The 19,470-nt window shown below is 34.5% G+C and overlaps 1 protein-coding gene across 4 annotated transcripts in view; it reads left to right on the plus strand.

Moving 5' to 3' along the window:
- The window catches only part of STAG1 (STAG1 cohesin complex component), a 385,691-nt gene that overhangs the window by 43,076 nt on the left and 323,145 nt on the right, over window positions 1-19,470 (plus strand). The window contains exon 2 of one of the 4 annotated variants that reach the window (XM_069063915.1): window positions 1,772-1,921. The exons of the other annotated variants lie outside the window; for them this stretch is intronic. The gene's annotated coding sequence lies outside the window, so the exon portion shown is untranslated. The remainder of the gene's footprint in view (window positions 1-1,771; window positions 1,922-19,470) is intronic. 4 annotated transcript variants of the gene reach the window in all.

Genomic DNA, 19,470 nt, shown 5'->3' on the forward strand with positions numbered 1-19,470 from the left:
ACTAAGTAAGCCAGTAACTATGAATAAAAAGGGGAGTAGTCACTAGGACCACAGGGAAAAACCCTCCTGGGCGTAAAAGATTTTATATGGTTTTAGCTCTAATTGAAAGGAAGAAGCCTGAAGCTTTGAAGATCAGATTAGAATTAAAGAGTAATATTGTAGGATGACAACTCCTAGAACTAGAAGGTACCTTAAAGATCTTCTAATCCAGAAGTGTCAAATGAGGAACCTATTGAGATCTGCAACACTTCTGGAACCAGATTAAAATTAATTGGGAAATATTTAACAAAATAAATAAAAATACATTAGAATGTATATAATGTTAGTATGTCATTAAACCAGTATGCAGCCCTTGGGGATCTTTGTGTAAGGTTTAGGGGTTCCCATTTTTATTTCAGTTTGACGCCATTGATCTAGTCCAACTCCTTCAATTTACAGGGACTCAAAAGAGATAAATATATATGAGGTACTTTGTGAACTTTAAAGTGCTGTATACAAAATATATAATCACCATTAGAAATCAATAAATACTTGTTTTAAAATATATTTTTTATTTTGTTAAATATTAACAAAGGACTTAAATGTTTTTAACATCGATTTTTTCCATTTTTGAGTTTGAAATTCTCTTTCCCACCTCTCCTCTACCCCTTGAGAAAGCAAGCAGTATAATAATCAATTATACATATCAGGTCATGCAAAACATTTCTATATTAGCCATCAATAGATATTTGTTAAGAGCATACTATTTTGCAAGTAATATGTTAGGCACCGAGGGTTCAAATTAAAAGAGAGTGAAACAATTCCTACTCTTAATTATTATTACAGGAAAAGAAATAGGAAGATTAAGTGACTTGACCAAAGTCACTAAAATTGTTAACAGACCTGCATTTCAAATTCAAGTTCCTTAACTCTATATCCAAGGCTCTTCACACTGTCATATAGGGAAATTCAGATCTCAGAAGTATAGGTTGTAATGAGGACCAAATACAACTGGGAACATAGGAATAGAGTCTGAAGCAGGGTGCTAAAGCCAGATAATTTAATGTTGGTTCAGGGAGAATTTAATCTAGAGGGGATTAATAGATGTATGGATGAATTAAATTTTATACTGCTGACTTGTTGAAGATGTCTTTTTTTGTAGCAATGTATTTACCATGTCTTTTCCTCATTCTACATTTGACTGGTTTGGAGAGGATCTCCATGTTGGCCAAACTCCCTCAGTGGATAGAGTGCTGGGCTGGGAGTCAGGAAGACCTGTTCAGATGTGGCTTCAGACACTTATTAGCTGTGTAAACCCGGGCAAGTCACTTAACCATGTTTGCCTCAGCTTCCATATCTGTAAAATGAGTTGGAGAAAGAAATGACAACCCCTTTGCCAAGAAAACCACAAAAGGGATCACAAAGAGTTGAATATGACTAAAATGAACAACATCTTTGGCATTCAGCAAAATCACAACTGTGAAATAAAGGTCCTTTCTATGTTCCATGCCACTTCCAAATACTATGATCATCTTCCTCTTATTGGAGAGGCTGATAAAAAGAAATACTAATGGTCTGGTGTGCTGAGTAATTCTTTCAGCTTTTTTATATAACAATAAATCTTAGTTATGAATCAACATTACTTTGTATGTTGAAAAATGAAACTTAGAATCTTGAATTTAATCAGTTACCATACTTGGAATTACTATGAGGCCTGTAAATGAGTTATTCATGTTTCAGATACATAAAAGATATTTATGCTGGAGAAAAAAAGTGATTTTTTTGTCCTCAGAAGTCTATTTAGGAGCCAAAAGAAGTGATAAATATACTGAGACATCAGTGACGGAAGCAGACAGGAGTTCTGAACTTCCTAGAGTCTTCAGAAGTGTATGTTACATTACATCATCACCATGCTGACTGCTAATGGGGATTCTCAAATAAGGTACAATACACAGCCATTTAAAAAATTTCATTCACGATTTCTATTACACGTTTTAATCTTTGTATTTCTGACTTAATAATCAAATACCTTGTGTTTTCCTTCCCTTTGTATAGAAGTGACATGTATGAACTTTTCCCAACTTTAAAATGTTTTCTCTATTGATTAGTAGTAACTTAGTTTTTTCTTCTAATTAGTTTAACCTGTTATCCACATATTCTTGTCTAATATACTTTTCCTTTGCCAAGTTTAGTAGCCTTAAATTAAATGGCATAGCATTGTTTTGGCAGTTGCTTTTCTTAGATGTTTGCTTTTATTTGTTTTTCTTGTTTTGTTACTCAGTTATTTCAGTCGTGTCCAGCTCTTTGTGACTCTATTTGGGATTTTCTTGGCAAAGATACTAGAATGGTTTGCCATTTGTTTCTCTATCTCATTTTACAGATGAGGAAACTGAGGCAAACAGGGTCAAGTGACTTGCCCAGGGTCACACAGCTAGTAGGTATTTAAGGCCAAATTTGAACTCAGTAAGATGAGTCTTCCAGACTCCAGACCTGCTGCTTTATTCACTATGCCACCTAGGTGCTCTTTATTTATTTAGGTTTCCTTAGTTTATAAAAATGGAGGTAAAAAAGTAACTTTGAAAACTTTTGCAAAGACAGGTTCAGTTTTTAAAGCTTAATTTGTTTTTGTTCTGAATATTACTCTTTGCTGATAGCAGTGGCTTGCATATGTCAAGTTAAAATATTTTCTGAGTTATATTCAGTGAAATAACAGCTGTATCCAATAGGCATATCATAATACCAGGAATTTTCTGGAAAATGTGTTCTTGGTCTTGAATATTTTATATTCAGGGCATCTGTATATAAGGATTTTGTTAAAAGATTTATAAATGGAGAGAAATAAGGTTACATTATCAATTTTGCACAAATTTTGGCAAAATTAAACATAAGTATTTTTGGCAGGGTATTTAGAACAAATTTTCATTTAATTTATGATTGATGCTTCAACTACAAAAAAACATAATAGTCATGGAATTTTTTTTTACATTTGTTTAAGTAATATTATACTTTAGTAAGCATGGTATTTTTCTTTCTGTTAATTTGTGTGTTAATTATAAACCGGATCCTGGCATAAATTACATAATATAGCAGTTTTGGTTATAAGGAATAAACAAATCGCTTTGTTCAGCATTTCATTTGGGTAATGTTATGCTGAGCTTTGGTTGTTAATTGATAGATGTGGAATCCTCTCTCTGTGTGAGCACACTTAAAATGCATAACACGTAGCTCTGAAAGCAGCTGTTGCTATAGCAACTCTCAGGTCACTAGCAACTCAGCTCACATGATTGGCTGTTAATGGAGACTAATATGTTTGAAAAGAGAATTGAGCAAATGGGAGGGTGTTTTAGAGAAATCATCTCAAACCTCTTCAAGTATATATGGGAAAAAACACAAATTTAACACTTACTGATGTAATAAGAAAGGAGTAGATTTACTAAGAATTGAATTACACATTACCTTTTAAAGGGATTTTTAAAGCCCTTATTTAAAACATATTTTTTGGAATCTTACTGTTATTTTTATTGTAGCATTGTGCAGTGGGATAATGATTTAGTATTTTAGCCATAAAAAACTAAAACACTGCTTTTGTGTCTATATTGTGTTGTTGTTTTTTTAACCTAGCATCCTACTTCAGAGGAGACATAAAGGTTATGTATTTTGGTGTAGCCACAGATGTACTGTATCATACTATTTTCATTTGACTCTTTGAGGAGGCCCCGTAAACCTGCCCTTGCCCAGAGATATGTGAATGGAAACATTAAGAGCAGATAGGTGTTTGTATTTTGAATTTTTAAACATATATCAAAATGAAAGTCCAAATTTCATAGGAAGAGAGATGACATCTCAGATGTCATCTATTTCAACCCTTTCAATTCTATAGATGAAGAACATTTGATAGCCATCATTAAAACATTCAGTAAATCAAAAGGCATTTATTAAGCACGTGATATTGAGTCAGGCACTGTTTTCAGTGTTGAGGATAAAAGTAGAAAGAATGAAATAATCCCTATTTGCAAAAGGCTTATTACATTATTAGGGGGAAGACAACAGCCACCCATGAGAAAGAGACACAAAGAGAGATGCTATGCAACTTAAATATAAACTGAAGAAATACAAATATATACAAAATAGTTAAATATGAGAGTGGGGACTGACAGTTAGGGGAGAGGTCAAGAAAGACTCTGTTAATATTATTGTACTATAAGAAATGATGAGCAGGATGATTTCAGAAAAATCTGGAGGGAGTTACATGAACTGATACAGAATGAAATGGTCAGAACCAGGAGAACATTGTCCACAGTAACAGGAATATCATACAATGAACAAATGACTTCACTCTTCCCAGCAATACAGTGATCTGAGGCAGTCCCAAAGGACACATGAAAATGTACACCTCCAGAGAAAAAAACTGATGGGAGTCTAAATGCTGACTGAAGCTTCCTTTCTTCCTTCCTGCCCTATACTCTATCCACTGTACCACCTAGCTGCCCCTATTATGTTGTTATACCATTATGTTTTACCATTGTTATACCATTATAAATCAGATTTATTGAATGAATGGTCTATAGTCAGTACCCTTACTTCATGACTACTTATATTTTCCTTTACCCCCTTGCAATCTGGACTCCTCTGTGACTTGCTAGCCACCAAATCCAATGGCTTTTCTCAATTTTAATTTCTCAAGACTTTTATAGTTTCAGGGTACACCAAACTTTGGTGCAATTTTCTTTAAACAAAACACAATAAATTATATACCACTCATAGTTCTGCTTTAAAGTTGCTTTCCTTTCAGATCTTTCCTTGTGTCCTTTTCTGGTTGTGCCTCGCATTTCCTAAAACATGAGTGTTACCAGAGATGCTTTGTGTTTTTTTTTTTTTTTTTTTTACACTTTTTGTACAAATTTCTGCTGTTTTAGTTAGTATAAGTCAAGAGCCTTGCATTAAATGATCCCTCATTCACTTCCTATGACTTGACCTAGTTATCCTTTCTATACATATCATTTTTGAATTTATATTTCAATCTCACAGTTGCTGTACCTTTCTGGTTCTGGTTATGAAAGGGCCTTCAGTGTTAGGACTTAGAGTTTGTACTTAATTTTTTTGGCATTTAGGAGCTGCTGAAGGTTTTTGAATTGAAGAAGAGTAGTACATTAAGAAGAGTTCTTGGGTCATGATATGAAAGATTTGAGAGGGGCCAACTTGGAATCAGGAAAAAGTTATATGGTAATTTAGTTTACTTTTATAGTATTCTAGTTGATATAAGGGCCTGTAATTTTAAGTTACTTAACTGGGTTTGGATAAGATGGTTGAGTGCATAAGATTATGGAGTTGATCAAATGTAAGGGGTTAGAGAGAAGGAACGCTTCATGTTGCCCCCGTTTTAGCTTAGATCCTTTTTGTGATTTTCAGGTTCACTTAACCAGGAGGCAATTCGAAACATGGGACTGGAACTTTGGAAAATGGTTGAGGGGTGGAGATATATTTTTGTTGTTGTTTGCTTTTTGGAGGGGGGAATGTAGGGCAATTGGTGTTAAGGGACTTGCCCAAAGTCACATGGCTAGTAAGTGTTAAGTGTCTGAGTTCTGATTTGAACTCGAGTCCTCCTGACTCCAGGGCTGGTGCTCTATTTCACTGCACCACCTAGCCCGGAGATATCAGGGTCCTGGGAGTTAATGAAATCATCAAGACAGAATGCAGAGTGAGAAGGTGGCTAAGTACAGAACTTTGGGGATATCTATCTATCTAGGGGTAGGAGGATAATTAGGATCTCACAAATGAGAAAAAGAAAGGTTCAGAGATGGAGAACCGTAAGTTCATTGTCAACAGAAGTTAAAAGAGGACAAAGGGTATCAAGGTGTTTAACAGTATCTGTACTGCAGAGAACTCAAGTATGTTGAAAAAAAAGAAAATGCATTGGATTTGGCAATGAGACAATTAATTTGTGCAAGTTAGAGTGTAAGTTCAGTAGAACTGTTGAGACCAAATCTAGATTGCTAGAAATGAAACAGATTATCAAAAAGAGGTAGAAGTAGAAGTACATGTAGATTTTTCTTTGTAGAAATTTAGCAGTGAATAGAAAAGTTGATAACTTGATGGGATGACAGGGTAAAGACAAAGTGTTTCTTTAAGAATAGGAGAGACTTGAATATGTTTATAGACTAAGGTAAAGCGCTTTTAAGAGGGGAAAAAGTTATAAATGCTTTGTTTGATTGGTGAAACGGGTCGTAGATGAAATTGAAGAGGATACAATTAATGATACAGGTATATGAAGATTAATTTTTCCTCAGATTGGAGAGAGGAAAAAGAAAGATGAGAATATTGAGAGGGTTTAAAGGGTATCACGTGAATTAATTCAGTGAATATTGAGAGCATAGGATACTCTGAAGGTAGATGAAATATGAGAAAAAATTAAGATTTGGAATGGCTGCTGTGACTTGAGTTAGATTCAGGTCTCTGGACATGTTAGCACATTTCTAGTGGCTGCTGAAGATTTCCAGTGACATATCTTTCTTTCAACCTCAGACTCAATATGAAATTTTCTTCTGCCCCAGTAGACCAGACTACCTTCTCAATGTCTAGATTTCTGTTAATGGAACCACCACCATTCTTTTAGTTACTTAATTTCAGCTCAATTCTACAGCTATTATATTAGTGTGTGAAGTGTAAAGTAGTGTGCATACAGAGATTAGAGAGTACTTGCTGTCATGGAGCTTCCATTTTCCTTTTCCTCCACTCAGTTATATATATTATTCAGTTGGTAACTGAATAACCCGTAGTTATTTAAGGTCAACAAGAGTTTTTAGTTCCTATTATGAACTAAGCACTGTGATAAGCTTTGGGGAGTTAAAGAAAGGCAAAAAAGACTGCCCTGCTCTCAGTGCTCTCAACATGAAAGAAGCCATGTACCACCAAGCTATAAGACAATATAAATTGGAGATAATCAATGGAGGGAAGGCACACTTCCATTGAGGAAGTTCAGAAAAAGCTTGTAGATGGTAAAATTTTAGTTGAAACTTAAAGGAAGCCAAAGAAGCTAGAAAGTACAGATGAGGAAGAGAGCATATTTTGTGGAAGCCAAAAGCAAGGAGGTCAGTGTCATTGGATCACAGAGTAAGTACCTGCTGGGGAAGGAAGGTATAAGAAAGGTAGGAGGAGGCCATGGCAATAAAGTACCTTTGAATGCCAAATAGATGATTTTATATTTCATCTGGGAGGTGATACCTACTAGAATTGATTTAATAGGGGAAGTGATATGGTAAGACCTATGTTCTAGGAAGAATCAGTTTGACAGCTGAGTGGGGAGAACACTTTTTTTATACTTCTCATTTACTTATTTTTTAAGTGTCTCATATAATAAACATATATTAGGTATTTAATAAAGTTTAAAAGTTTGAATAAATGAAAGAATGAAATCTTTCTGCTCTTTCTCACATTTATACATTTTCTCATTCCACACACATCTTAATTCACTTCACTTTTATCTTCTGCCTGGTCTATTGCAAAAGGTTTTCATGCTTTAATTCTTGTAACGTTTTGGTTCATCCTGCCGTTTTATTCTACTTTAATTATTATTTAATCCTCTTTAAAATCCACTTAAATTCCGCCTATATCAGTTAATGATGATATGATATAGTAGAAAGAGCAAAGTCAAAGCCTTGGATTCATATCCTGGATTTGCAACTTATTTTAAGAACAAGTCATTTCTAATGTGAGCCTTAGATCCTTTTCTGTAAAATGAAGATGTTGGGCCATTATGGCTCTTAAACTTAGGGGTCTTTGGTCACTTACCTATTCAGAAATCCTTAGGGATTTCCCATTACCTACAAAGACCAATGCTGCTTTTTTGTCCTTTCAAAGCCTTCCACTGTTTGGTTCCCATTTAACTTTCTAGCTTTATTATTCACTATTCTCTCACTTGAATTTGGTTGTGACCAAATGGCTTTATTCATTTTCTTTTCCCACTTGTGGCCCTCATGTTTCTGGCAACATGATTTTTAGACTTAAATGAGAACAAGAAAAGTAACAAGCTCTCTAAATAGCCAAAATAAAATTAAAGTATCTCTTTTCCTTAGTTTACATAGTTTTCAGTCACATCTACAGTGGTCTGATATGTTTCCCCTGCTAATAGCAAATTAGAGGGAGAGAGTAAAGATGACCCAAAAAAGGGGGCATAGGAAAAACAACAACATAAAGCATTTTAAAAAACAGCACAGGAACCCAAGTACAGGAATCTATGACTTTTCCTGGGGTTGTATGACATTTTCTGGGATACTTCAGATCCAGAAGGCATCACTAAAAATGTTCATTAAAATGAGCCCTGAGTTAACCACAGAAAGAGTTAATTTATATTCACCATACTCTGGTTAAAAATTCAGAAATTATTTGAGGACTTTTTATTTAAAGAAAAAAAAAACCTTTTGTACCTAAAAGATTCTGCTATCCTCCTTGCCCAAAAAAGTGCAAACAACCCCAGAGACCAAAATAATGCTATTCAGGAGGATTCATTTATCCTCAAGATTAACGTGGTAGGTATTCAAATAACTGTCATTTAATTGAATTTCGGTCTTTTTTTTTAAAGACTTGAAACCTGGATCTACTAAATATAGTTTGTAGAGACTGAACAGATTTGGTAAAGACTTGATTAAGTCAAAGACAGAATCCAAGGTAAACTATTGCCACAAAGTCAGAAAACTTTGAACCTTTTCTGTCTGTAATCTAGAGGGGGAATAATTGATGTCTCCAGCTAGAATTTGAGCTAAAGATGTCAGTTGTCCAACCTGAGAATGAAAAACGGAGTAGCATCATTTAAAAGCTGATAAGTACAGAAAAACCTGGGAAGAATTATTAAACAGCTGCAAAGTGAGTTAAAGAAGGGGAACATTGTACACAGTAAAAGCAGTGTTTTATGTAATAATGATAACACTTGAAAGACATAGTTAGTTACTCTGATCAATACAATAATAAAAGACAATACCAAAAGACTCATGATGAAAAATGCTATTTCCAGAAAGAGAACTAAGAAATTTGAGTACAGACTGAAGCAGAATTTTTTCACTTTATTTTTCTTTTTGGGGGGGTTGGGGGGGGGGAGACATGACTAATATGGAAATATGTTTTGTATGACTTCATATATATAATTGATATAATATTGCTTGCCTTATCAATGGGTGATGGAAGGCTTGGAGGGAGGAAAAATGTTTAAAAAATTAATGCATAAGTTTGTTTTAAAAAATAAATACTGATGTTATAAGCCAAATCAAGTGTAATGTAATAATACTATGTAACTTTGTTATGCCCTGGTCTGTATTATAGTAGCTTTTATATTGTAAACAACTCACTGTTCAGTTACAGTAATAAAAAATAGATCCATTTGATCCTAGCAACAACAGTGGGAGGGTGGTGCTTTGATTATTCTCAGTGATGAGGAAACAAGCTGAGAGAGTGATTTGTCCATGGTCACCTAGCTAGTAAGTGCCTAAGGATGGATTTGAACTCAGGTCTTCCTCACTTTAGGCCCAGCACACTATTTGCTGTGCCACCTAGCTGCAATATTAGACTGAAGACATGATTAAAAGTGAGTGAGGTTTTTAAAAAGAGTATAGTCCTAAGGGGCGGCCTGGTAGCACAGCGAGTAAGAGTACCGGCCCCAGTGTCGGGATGACCTGGGGATCGAATCCGGGCTCAGATACTCAGCACCACACCCAGAAATAACTGGCCGTGTAACCTTGAGCAAGTTACTTAACCCCGATTGCTTTTAAAAAAAAAAAAAAGAGTATGGTCCAAGAGATACATCTCTCTCACATACACACATATGCACACATAGCCTTTGCAGTCAAGTGACTATAATCTTTGCTGTGCTATTGCAGAGGAAAAGTGTATATTTAACGAGCATATAATAAATAAGGTATGATATAGAATTCCCTGTATAGGAAGCTACATAAGGGTGCCTAGTCTGCACTTTATAGTTTTAGAGAGATATCTGGAGCACTGAACAAGTTAAGTAATTTGCCCAGGGATTGCAAGCCAACCAGTATGTGTCAGCAGTGGGACTAGAACCCCCAGGTCTTTCTTGTCTGTGAGGCCAGTTTTCTCTCCACTGTGTAACACTACTGCTTGTCCATCTCTAATGATCTAGGGAAGAAAATACTTTGACTTGAATTCATATATCCTTCAGATTTCTGGCCTTTGGTAATTTTTTCTCCTTAAGCATTGACATGTATCTTGTGATACACCTTTTAAAAAGTGTTGACAGTAGTGGCAGTGTGGCTTAGTGTGCAGTAAACTGACCTGTCTGTCAGGAAGACCTTGGTCTAAGTCCCTCCACTGGCTTTGGGTTGCTGTACCTCAGTCAAGTCTATGTGACTAAAAATAGCAGAATAGTTGCTCTTCCACAACAGTAGAGGGAGTTTACTTATCAGGGAGCTGCCATACTCTAGTGAAATCATAGGTCTGGGGTTGCTCTGTCCCTATACCTACCCCCACTCTCCAATTTTGAAGGGATAGATTATATAGAGTCTGCTAAATGTAATTTGTTTATAAAGGCCTTTACAGGGATGTCTCTGCCTTTGACTCTTTTGTGGTTATACTGGGAAAGTTACCAGTGTAATGCTAGAGAGCTCTCTTCTACTTTGGGCTTGTTTCCTTATAAAATCCTGCATAAAAACCTTCCAGTTTCAGGATTAAATTTCCCTTCAATGTTTTGTTCTAATGTTGATCAAAGTATTTTTCTATGACAACAAATGTATGACTATAAAACCACTGCACCTTTTATATTGTATGTTATCTCTTTGCCTTATAAATGTTACTGTGTTGATGCTGAGAGGCAATGTAGTGAAATGTCAGGTGTGCTGCACTTGGAGTCAATAGAGAGTTGGGCTTGAATCTCAAGTATCTCACTTCTAAAGCTTAATATACAACCACAGGCAACTCATTTAATCTCGCTGGGCTTCAGTTTCCTTACACTTTGTAAGTTGAGATAATAATAATAGGAGTAATACCATAACCAGTCAATCAGTAAACATTTATTTAGCACCTGCTATGTTCTGGACACTTTACTAAGTCCTGCGGATACAAAAAGAGGCAAAAGACAGTTCCTACCCTCAAAGAATATATAGTCTCTGGAGGGAGACGACATGCAAACAAATATTTACAAAAGCAAACTCATATACAGGATAAATAAGAAATAATTAACAGAAGTCGTTGGAGAAAGTTTCTAGTAGAAGATGGGGTTTACTTGGAACTTAAAGGAAAACAAGGAAGTTAGTAAGCAGAAGGAATTAGGAAGAGCGTTTCAGCCATTGGGGGAGGAGGGGAGCCAGAAAAATGCCCAGATCAGAGATATGCAAATGTCTTGGAACAACAAGGACAACAAGGAGTGACCACTGTCATTTCATCAGAGAGTATGTATCCAGGAACATCCAGGAATGTAAGAACACTGGGAAAGTAGGAGAGGGCTACAAGTGAGTACCAAATAGCTATGAGAAACAAATGAGGATAATGCTTATAAAGTATCTGTCAACAAAAGATGTAAGATTTAAATCTTTAATCCCACACACTTTGGCAGTGTATATAATCAGTTTATATGTGCCATATGAGCTCTTTTTCTGCTTTGGTGCGCAAGGATCATACCTTAGGATCATGAATGTTAAACTGGAAGGGACTTTAGATTTCCTGTAATCTAACTATTCATTTTTAAAATAAGGAAATGGGGTCAGAGAGTTATTAGTTCCTTAAAACACTTGCATAAAAATATTTTTTCTAAAATCAGCCTCTATCAGAGGTTTCAAATTCTGAATTAAGCTAGGTAATTAGAAAAATGTTTAACAAAATAAATAAAAATACAGTAAACCATAGATAATGTTAATACGTGGTTTTCTAAATCAATTTGCAGCTTGCAGGGAAGCCTTTCTGTTTGAGTTTGATAGCACTGCCTGCATCACCTAGACTGAAAAAAAAAAGATTAGGAATTTAGGAAATATCACATGGCACAGAAGCTTCTTATAGTGATGATAAGTGATTTTCTTTGCCACTGTAAAGTAGCAAGCATAGCTATAGCTAACTCCACTTGGGTAAGAAGGTGTAGATAGATCAGTGGTATAAAACTTGAATAGAAATGGAGGCCACTAAACCACAGATAAGCATTCCTCTGAGCTGCATATTGCAGTAGAAAACCACATATTAACATTATCTACATTTTATTGTATTTTATTTATTAAATATTTCCCAATTAGATTTTGATCTAGTTCTATACTTGAGAGTAATGTGGGCCCACAAGTAGCCTGTTTGACATCTCTGCTGTCTGCTGTAGGTGATGATGATGATGATGATGATGATATATCATTCAAGTATTCATTAAAGCGCAGATTATTTGCCAGTCACTGTGCTAGGTGTTGTGAATATAAATTGAAAAAAAATGAAGCAATCCCTCCTTGTAAGAAGCTTACATTTTATTCAGGGATGATGACAAATGCACATAAAAGCATATAAATACAAGGTATGTGGTGGAAGAAGACATTAGCAGTTGGGGAGAATCAAGAAGAACTTGGTGTAGAAGGTGGTGCTTGAACTTTTTCACCTTATCTGTTTCAATTTAAAAGAAATCTGTTCATTTTTTGGCCTTCTAGTGCTGTAGCTTGTCAAAAGCCTTTTATCTATTGATATAATTATATGATTTTATTAATAATTATTGTTTTAATAATTTTTCTACTACTCAACCAACCCTATGTTCTCATTATATAAATCCATCCTAGTTACAGTGTTTAATCTTTATGATGCATTGCTATAGTATCTTTGCTTATGTTTTATTGAAAATTTTTCTGTCATTTATTAATGATATTGATCTGTAGTTTTCTCTGTTTTTACTCTCTTGTTTAAAGATCAAGTCCATATTTGTATCATTAAAGGAATTTGGTAGGACCCTTTATTTTCCTGTTTTTTCAGATAGTTTATGTAGTATTGAAATTAATTATTCTTTAAATGTTTAGTAGAATAAGGTTTTAAATCCATATGGTCCTAAGGTTTCTTTTGGGGGGGAGTTTATCATTTGTTCATTATTTTCTAGATAAGATTATTTAAATAGCTTATTTCCTATTTCTGTTAATATTAATTTGTATCTTTATAAATATTCATTTGGGGCAGGTAGGTGACACAGTGGATAGAATGTCAGGGTCTGAAGTCAGGGAGACTCATCTTCCTGAGTTCAAATATGACCTCAGACACTTCACTAGCTATGAGACCCTGGACAACTGACTTAACCCTGTTTGCCTCAGTTTACTTATCTGAAAAATGAACTGGAGAAGGAAAATGGCAAAAACCACTCAGTTATCTTTGCCAAGAAAATTCCAAACGGGGTTATGAAGAGTTGGACATGACTGAAACAACAATAAAGACAAATACTGATTTCATTTAGGTTGATCATCTTCTTGGAATATAGTTGTATAAAATAGCTCATAATGATTTCTTCTATTTATTCATTTTAAATTTTTAATAATTCATATTTTGGTTTCCTTTTCAAAAGTCATTGGCTAATAACTTATCTATTTATTGTTTTTTTTTTTAATTAACATCTCACAGTTTTATTCCATGATTTGCTCTCAGTTTTGTTAATCTCAGGATTTCTATTTTAATGTTTAGTAGAGGTTTTGTAATTTGTTGATTTTTCTAGCTTATTTTTTAGCTGATTACTAATTTGTTGATCTGCTCTTTTTCTCTTATTGAAAGTGTTTAATCATAAATTTTTCCATAAGGACTACTTTGGATACATGCCAAATACTTTGGCATGTTTTCTCATTGTTCCAATTAACAAAATTATTCATTGTTTCTATGATTTGTTCTTTTATTCACTCATTCTTTAGGTTTTAGTTTCTAATTATTATTTTATTAGCAATAATGATAATAATAGTACATAATAACTGTCATTTACATAGCACTTAATATGTGCCAGGCACTGTCCTGAGCACTTTACAATTAATATCTCATTTGGTCCTCACAACAACCCTGCAAGGCAGATGCTATTATTATCCCCATTTTACAGATAAGGAAATTAAGGCAAACAGAAGTTAATAACTTGACTTTGAACTAAGATCTTCCTGATCCCAGGCTATGGCGTTCTATTCACTGTACCACCTTATCTACTCTTTAAATTTTTAGTTTTTACTTCAAAAGCTCTATATTGATTAAAATTTTTATTGAATTATAGTCAAAGATGCATTTAATATTTCTGCATTTTGTATTTCTGAGATTTTTATTTCCTAACACATAGTCAGTTTTTCAGATGCTACATATGCCTGAAAAATAGGTATACTTCTTTCTATTTTCATTCATTGTTCTCTAAAAGTTTGTCATTTAAAATTTTTAAAATTCAGTTTGTTTTCTTTCTTTTTAATTTTTTGGTTGAATTTATCTAGGTTTAAGAGGAGTTAATTGAGGTTTTCCACTATTATAGTTTTACTCTTTATTCCTTCCTGTAATACATTTAGTTTTTCCTTTAAGGATTTAGATTCTATGCCAGTTGGTGCATATGTTTAGTATTGATATTAATTCATCATTTATGGTAACTTTGAGGAAAATACAGTTTCTCTGTTTATCTCTTTTACTTGGGTCTAGTTTTACTTTTGCTTAATCTGATATTATGACTTGTATTTCTGACTTTTTTTCCCCCCTTAGTTGGAGAGAAATGGATTCTGTTCCAGCCCCTTATTTTAACTTTTTGTATATTTGTTTCAAGTGTGTTTCTTGAAAACAGCATGTTATTGGATTCTGAGCTAACTGGGAGATTTTGCATGGGTTGAGTAAAATAGAACCACCACATTTAGATTGTGCTAGGTGTTGTGAGCGATATCCTACTCTCATCATAGAGCCATATAGCTATTGCTTGCTTCTGAACTTGTTCCTTGCTCCATACACAACTTGGAGTCTGATTGATTGATCCTTCTTCAACTTGGAATACCACCCCTAGGCACAAGTCCCTATTTCATAGTCATCTAGAAGTGGATGGTAAACCAGAGTTGTCAGTTGGTACCTCTTCTTGCCACCTGCACGAAGTTGGGCATCTTCCGGGACCTCTTTTTGTCCTTGGGCACATTCTCTGACGTCTTTCAGTGCCCATGTGCTGAAATACTCCACAGCTTCCCTCTGGCTGGTGTGCTGCATTGTTCCTTGTGGTGTCCCTCGCTAGACTCTGTCCCTAGTGTCCATACATACATCTTTCTGTCTCCCTGCACTAAATAAATTACTCACTTTGATTTTTTTTTCTTTCTGTCTCCCTGCACTAAATAAATTACTCAACTTTGATTTTTTTTTCTTGAGCATATATTGGATATATAAAGCCTTTCTTTGAGAAAGTAATGACAAAGATTTTTCTCCCAGTTAATTGGTTTTTTCTAGTTTTAACTGTATTGGTTTTGTTTGTGCAGAAACTTTAAACTTTAATGTAATCTATATTGTTCATTTTATCTTCTGTGATCCATACTTTCTCTTGTTTAGTCATGAAATATTCTAGTATCCATAAATCAGAAAAAGTAATTTCTTTGGTTTTATAATTTGTTGATGATGTGACCTTTTATATCTAGCTTATATATCCATTTGGAGTTTCTCTTGATACATGTTTAGGTATAGTCTCAATATAATTTCTGCTAGACTGCTGTCAAGTTTTCTCAGCACTTTTTGTCAAATAGTGAATCCTTACCCCAGTAGCTATAGGTTTTGTGGTTATTGAGCCATGCACTACTATATTTATCTGTTTCTGTACATTCAATACCTAATCTCTTCCACTGATCTTTTTTTTTCTAACCAGTATTAAATTGTTTAATGATTACTGCTTTGTAGTGTGGTTTTAGAACTGCCAATGCTAAGTTCTCTTCCTACTGTTTTCATTATTTCCCTAGAGATTGACATTTTGTTCTTCCAGTTTCATTATTGTTTTTCTAGTTCTGTAAGATAATCCTTTGGTAGTTTGATTGGTGAGAGACAGAAAAGTAAATTAATTTAGGTAATATTGTTGTTTTTATTATATTAACTTGGCCTACCCATGAGTGATTAATATGTCTGTATTGGATTGCAGAGTCCCAAATGTTTTATGCATTCTATAGTTATTTTAAATGCAGTTTCTGTTCCTAGATTTTCCTGGGTGTTATGGTATTAGGGAGAAATGCTGATGATTTATGTGGATTTATTTTATGTCTTGCAACTTGGTTGAAGTTACTAATTGCTTCAGTTAATTTTTACTTGACTGTAGGGTTCTCTAAGTATACCTTTATATTGCCTGCAAAAACAGATAGTTTTGTTTCTTCTTTACCTATGCTAATTCCCTTGATTTTTTTTTTTCCTTCTCTTATTGGTTTAGCTAGCATTTCTGGCATGATGTCAGATAGAAGAGGTGAAGTAGACATGCTTAACTTCAACCCTGATGTTATTGTGATGGATTTTTAGTTTATCTGAATTACGTACAGTATATCTCAAAAGTTAACTATTAAAGCTTAAAACAACACTGACTTTTGGAAAAATCTGAATAATGTTGGCTGTTAGTTTTAGCAATGTACTACTTCCTTGTCTTCTTAAATCTAGTCAAATCTTTTCCCTGCATTTGTTGATATAATGTATGCTTTTTGTTGTTCTTGTTGTTAATGTAGTTGATTATATTTATAGTTTTCCTGATATTTCTGTAACAAATCCAGTCTGGTCATAGTATTTGTAGTCCTTGCGATTTTGTGGTAGCCTCTCTGCTAAGTTTATTTAAACCTTTTGTGTTAATATTCATTTAAGATAATGGCCTTAGTTTTGTTTTGTTTCCCCCCCCCCTCTATTTTGACTCTTACTGGTTTAGAATCAAGACCAAATGTGAGTCATCAGAGGAATTTGAAAGGATCTCTTATTTTGCTGTGTTTAGTATCAAAATTATATGCTCTTTGACGGTTTGACAGAATTTGCTTCTGAATTTTTCTCCAAAACTCAGCCCATGGTTTTTTCTATTTACCTATTCTTTCAGTTTATTAATCTCATCTTTCATTTTCAAGATTTCTATTGTGGTATTTAGTCAGGATTCTTTAATACGCTGGTTTTCTAGTTTCTTAGTGGGGTGCCTAGTTTGTTGATCTCTTCTTTCCCTCTTGTTGATCGAAGTGTTTGAAGCTCTAAATTTTCTCCTGAAAATTGCTTTTTTTCCGCCTACCCCACCATTTTGATGTGCTTCGAGGAATCTAAGAAAGAAGAGAGATAGCATAAGATTAAAGACTGGCCCTACCCAAAATGTCATGAAAATCTGCTTGACACAAGTAATTGCAATGTGAAAGTCATTTTATGTTGTTGTTGTTTTGCAATTTGGAGGGGGAAGGCAGGGCAATTGGGGTTAAGTGACTTGCCCAAGGTCGCAGGCTAGTTTTTGTGTTAAGTGTCTGAGGCCTGATTTGAATTCAGGTCCTCCTGACTCCAGGGCAGGTACTCTATTCACTGCATCACCTAGCTGCCCCCATTTTATGTTTTATACTACAAGTAGGCAAGATATAATGGAACAAATCAGAAATACCCCACCTGCTAGTAATGCTTCACTTTTCATTGACCAGTAAGTCTAGTGCACCATGAATATGCATGAAAAGAACAGAAGACATGAATGTTTACATTATGCTTTTACTACATCATAACATAAATGGAAATATCTCTTTAGTTAGAAATTTTTAACAGTCCTCTTAACAATTGCACTCTCACCTGATAACTAAATTGTATTCACAGGAAATAACCTCATCCCAAACACTAAATTAGATGAAATAAAGATAAAATCAGAGAGCCTCTAAAATCTCATAAGGAAAAGTGAAGAATTTGAGGTCATTTTAATTCTCTAGTCATTGCTAATTCCAAAAAAATTGTCCATAAAAACAAAATGGAAAATAAAAACAACACCCTTGTTTAAATTATTCTTGAAAGGAAATGGACATTGCCAGAATGGAAATTTCTGAGTCTGACATCATGAATTTAGCTAAACCAATTATATCCCAAAAGAATTATTTTAAAAATAATGGTCATGGCCTAAATGGGAATGTCTTTTGTTTGTATGTTTTTTATAAGGTTTTGTTTTTATTTTTTCAACTGAAGGATAAGGAAGGCAAGAAAATGGATTTTTGTTAACTAAAAAATTTTAATTTTAAAAATAGGGAAACTTTGTTCCATCATTAATGAATGTATTCTCCCACAATATCTGACAGTGTGAAAATATCTTGGGACCAGCCTACAATAGTCTTTGTGGTGATATTTGCCATTATAAGAACCATAGATAGAGTGGAGTTACTAATGAATAGCTCCAAGCACAATCTTAAGTAACATGAGCAAACAGTTGAAGATCTGTTGAAAGGAATAGCAAGTTTACATCTGTATCTATCTGGTCTTCAAAATAAGTCTGCTTCTCTGGTGAAACCACTACTCTGGCCATGCTGTCCCTACTCTAGTCTATCCTTCACTTGGCAGTTAGAGTAATCGTCCTAAGTTGAAGGTGTGCTCTTGTTAGTTAACCCCCTACTTAGTTAATGGCTCCCTGTCATGTCCAGAATCAAATAATAAAATCCCATCCCTACATTTCCAGTCTTTTTATACTCTACACCTCCTCTCCCTATCCCAACTTTCTAATTCAGTGACACTACTCCACTCCATCTTCCACTTACATGGTATTTCACTGGGTATTCCCATACTTGGAGCATTCTTCCTTAGCCTGCCTCTTCGCTTCCTTTAACACCCTAGATAAAATTCACCTTCTACCAGAAGCCTTCCTCAAATCTTCTTAATTCTAGTGCTTTCCCTCTAAGTCCCCTCAACCTCACCCCCCCCCCCCAATTTATCATTCAATGCTTGTTTTTTATGTAGTTCTTTGCATGTTGTCTCCTTTAGATTATGAACTCTGAAAGGACTGGGATTTTTTTTTTTCTTTTCCTTATACTTTCAATGCCTAGCACAGTGCCTGGCATATAGTAGATGTTTAACAAGTATTCACTGACTGTTATGCCTAGTATGTCAGTATATTTCATGGGAATGCCACATGACCCTAATGAATGATAACAAAAAATCTGGGGGTAAATTAAGAAGTGAAAAGTCCATCAGAAATCCTACATTCCCTTAATCAGTAATTGAAAGCCTAAGTATAAAGGTCAGACGGTTCTTAAAGGAGTTGAAGGAGCACAAAGAACAACACAGTTCAATATTAATAAAAAATTTTATTGTAGAAGATTGGAAGCAAAGAAATGAGAGGAGAAAACCCTTGAAGGTCAGTGTGGAAAGCTTCTTTTCATCTGTTTGTAGAAAGTTCACAAAAATAAAAGTTGCATTAAAAGTATTTCTGCACCATTAATGTAATGAACAACAGAGTAGTTAAATCAGGGGAAGTGACTGAAGTGAGGTTTTATGCAAAATTACCATTCACTAAGGCCAAATAAGATCCAAAATTATTAATTCAGATGTTTCACAGTGACACATCAACTACCAGCAAAGGACTTTACTAGTATCTCCCTTCAG

Source organism: Petaurus breviceps, unplaced genomic scaffold, assembly GCF_028583685.1.
Source record: "Petaurus breviceps papuanus isolate PSGF00001 unplaced genomic scaffold, PetGlider_PUasm1.0 90604, whole genome shotgun sequence".
NCBI lineage: Eukaryota > Metazoa > Chordata > Mammalia > Diprotodontia > Petauridae > Petaurus > Petaurus breviceps.